Raw genomic sequence first — 4,454 nt, forward strand, 5'->3', positions numbered from 1 at the left:
GTAGGTACAATATAGCAACATATTGTAGGTACAATATAGCAACATATTGTAGGTACAATATAGCAACATATTGTAGGTACAATATAGCAACATATTGTAGGTACAATATAGCAACATATTGTAGGTACAATATAGCAACATATTGTAGGTACAATATATATTGTAGGTACAATATAGCAACATATTGTAGGGACAATATAGCAACATATTGTAGGTACAATATAGCAACATATTGTAGGTACAATATAGCAACATATTGTAGGTACAATATAGCAACATATTGTAGGTACAATATAGCAACATATTGTAGGGACAATATAGCAACATATTGTAGGGACAATATAGCAACATATTGTAGGTACAATATAGCAACATATTGTAGGTACAATATAGCAACATATTGTAGGTACAATATAGCAACATATTGTAGGTACAATATAGCAACATATTGTAGGTACAATATAGCAACATATTGTAGGTACAATATAGCAACATATTGTAGGTACAATATAGCAACATATTGTAGGGACAATATAGCAACATATTGTAGGTACAATATAGCATAATAATACATGTGGATGGTTTATTGCAGTAAATATAACATTCCTTCCAACAGCAACTACGTCCATTGCTTCCAGTGGCATCTACGTCATTGGTTCCAATGGTAATACGTCACTGATACAAGGGGTAAAATGTCATTGATTCTTTTCCAGTCATTGATTCCAGTGGTAACTAGGTCATTGATTAAAGTGGTAATTACGTCCAATGCTTACAGTAGAAACAACGTCAATTATTCCAGTGGCAACTACGTCCATTGCTTCTAGTGATTACTATGTAATTGATTCCAGTGGTAAACACGTCCACAGCTTCCAGTGGCAACTACATCCATTGCTTACAGTGGCAACTACGTCCATTGCTTACAGTGGCAACTACGTCCATTGCTTACAGTGGCAACTACGTCCACTGTTTCAGGTGGTAAACACTTCAATGATTCCATGGATAATACTTCATTGTTTACAGTGGCATCTACGTCATTGATTCCATTGGTAACTACGTCATTGTTTCCAGTGGTAACTACGTCATTGCTTCCAGTAGTAACTACGTCATTGGTTTTAGTATTAACTACGTCATTGTTTCCAGTGGTAACTACGTCATTGTTTCCAGTAGTAACTACGTCATTGCTTCCATTAGTAACTAAGTCATTGCTTTCAGTGGTACCAATGTCATTGCTTCTAGAAATAAGTACGTCATTCCTTCCAGTGGTACCCACGTCATTTGTTTCAGTGGTACCAACGTCATTCCTTCCAGTGGTATTCACGTCATTGCTTCCAGTGGTACCCACGTCATTGCTTCCAGTAATAACTACGTCACTGCTTCGAGTGATACCCACTTCACTGCTTCCAGTAATAACTACGTCATTGCTTCGAGTGGTACCCACTTCATTGCTTCCAGTAATAACTTCGTCATTGCTTCCAGTGGTATTCACGTCATTGCTTCCAGTGGTACCCACTTCATTGCTTCCAGTAATAACTTCGTCATTGCTTCCAGTGGTATTCACGTCATTGCTTCGAGTGGTACCCACTTCATTGCTTCCAGTAATAACTACGTCATTGCTTCCAGTGGTACCCACTTCATTGCTTCCAGTAATAACTTCGTCATTGCTTCCAGTGGTATTCACGTCATTGCTTCCAGTGGTACCCACGTCATTGCTTCCAGTGGTATCCACGTCATTGCTTTCAGTAATAACTACGTCATTGCTTCCAGTGGTACCCACGTCATTGCTTCCAGTGGTACCCACGTCATTGCTTCCAGTAATAAGTACGTCATTGCTTCCAGTGGTACCCACGTCATTGCTTCCAGTAATAACTACGACATTGCTTCCATTGGTACCCACGTCATTGCTTCCAGTAATAACTACGTCATTGCTTCCAGTGGTACCCACGTCAATGCTTCCAGTAATAACTACGTCATTGCTTCCAGTGGCATCCACGTCATTGCTTCCAGTAATAACTACGTCATTGCTTCCAGTGGTACCCACGTCATTGCTTCCAGTGGTACCCACGTCATTGCTTCCAGTGGTACCCACGTCATTGCTTCCAGTGGTACCCACGTCATTGCTTCCAGTGGTACCCACGTCATTGCTTCCAGTGGTACCCACGTCAGTGAGTTCATTTTGTGTCTAAAATTAGGAAATATATTCTTCTTGTTTAAACTTCCAGGTACACATTCTTTTGTTTTTAAAATCACGTGCTAATGTTCATGTTGTCCCTGAAGTCACGTGCTAATGTTCATGTTGTCCCTGAAGTCACGTGCTAATGTTCATGTTGTCCCTGAAGTCACGTGCTAATGTTCATGTTGTCCCTGAAGTCACGTGCTAATGTTCATGTTGTCCCTGAAGTCACGTGCTAATGTTCATGTTGTCCCTGAAGTCACGTGCTAATGTTCATGTTGTCCCTGAAGTCACGTGCTAATGTTCATGTTGTCCCTGAAGTCACGTGCTAGTGTTCATGTTGTCTCTGAAGTCACGTGCTGGTCTTCATGTTGTCTCTGAAGTCACGTGCTGATGTTCATGTTGTCTCTGAAGTCACGTGATGTTCTTTTGTTTTAAGTAAGTAAGAGGGATTTTCTTTCCTCTTATAATTAACTAACAGCGTGTTAGTTACCATTTTGTCCTAGACACATGTCGATTAGACACTAGGCCTGTGAGTGTGTGTGAGTGTGTGTGAGTGTGTGTGAGTGTGTGTGAGTGTGTGTGAGTGTGTGTGAGTGTGTGTGAGTGTGTGTGAGTGTGTGTGAGTGTGTGTGTGTGCATGTGTGTGTGTGTGTGTGTGTGTGTGTGTACTCACCTATTTGTACTCACCTATTTGTGGTTGCAGGGGTCGAGTCCTAGCTCCTGGCCCCGCCTCTTCACCGGTTGCTACTAGACCCTCTCTCTCCCCGCTCCATGAGCTTTATCAAACCTCGTCTTAAAACTGTGTGTGGTTCCTGCCTCCACTACGTCATTTTCTAGGCTATTCCACTGCCTTACAACTCTATGACTGAAGAAATACTTCCTACTATCTCTCTGACTCATTTGTGTCTTCAACTTCCAGTTGTGGCCTCTTGTTTCTGTGTCCCCTCCCTGGAACATCCTGTCCTTGTCCACCTTGTCTATTCCACGCAGTATTTTATATGTCGTTATCATGTCTCCCCTGACCCTCCTGTCCTCCAGTGTCGTCAGGCCGATTTCCCTTAATCTTTCTTCATAGGACATTCCCCTTAGCTCTGGAACTAACCTTGTTGCAAACCTTTGTACTTTCTCTAGTTTCTTGACGTGCTTTATCAAGTGCGGGTTCCAAACAGGTGCTGCATACTCCAGTATGGGCCTGACATACACGGTGTACAGTGTCTTGAATGATTCCTTACTAAGGTGTCGGAATGCTGTTCTCAGGTTTGCCAGGCGCCCATATGCTGCAGCAGTTATCTGATTGATGTGTGCTTCCGGAGACATGCTCGGTGTTATACTCACCCCAAGATCTTTCTCCTTGAGTGAGGTTTGCAGTCTTTGGCCACCTAGCCTATACTCTGTCTGTGGTCTTCTGTGCCCTTCCCCTATCTTCATGACTTTGCATTTGGCAGGATTAAATTCGAGAAGCCATTTGCTGGACCAGGTGTCCAGTCTGTCCAGGTCTCTTTGAAGTACTGCCTGGTCCTCATCAGATTTAATTCTCCTCATTAACTTCACATCATCTGCAAACAGGGACACTTCTGAGTCTAACCCTTCCGTCATGTCGTTCACATATACCAAAAATAGCACTGGTCCTAGGACCGACCCCTGTGGGACCCCGCTCGTCACAGGTGCCCACTGTGATACATCATTACGTACCATGACTGGTTGTTGCCTCCCTGTCAGGTATTCTCTGATCCATTGCAGTGCCCTTCCTGTTATATGCTCCTGATGCTCTAGCTTCTGCACTAATCTCTTGTGAGGAACTGTGTCAAAGGCCTTCTTGCAGTCCAAGAAGATGCAATCAACCCACCCCTCTCTCTCTTGTCTTACTTCTGTTATTTTATCATAAAACTCCAGAAGGTTTGTGACACAGGATTTGCCTTCCGTGAATCCGTGCTGGATGGCATTTATACTCCTGTTCCGTTCCAGGTGCTCCACCACTCTCCTCCTGATAATCTTCTCCATAATTTTGCATACTATACACGTCAATGACACAGGTCTATAGTTTAGTGCCTCTTTTCTGTCTCCTTTTTTGAAAATGGGAACTACATTTGCCGTCTTCCATACCTCAGGTAGTTGCCCAGTTTCCAGGGATGTGTTGAAGATTGTGGTAAGTGGTACGCACAACATATCTGCTCCCTCTCTAAGGACCCATGGAGAGATGTTGTCCGGTCCCATTGCCTTTGAGGTATCGATGTCCCTTAGCAGTTTCTTCACCTCCTCCTCATCTGTATGTATGTCGTCC

This window comes from Cherax quadricarinatus, chromosome 10, assembly GCF_038502225.1.
Source record: "Cherax quadricarinatus isolate ZL_2023a chromosome 10, ASM3850222v1, whole genome shotgun sequence".
NCBI lineage: Eukaryota > Metazoa > Arthropoda > Malacostraca > Decapoda > Parastacidae > Cherax > Cherax quadricarinatus.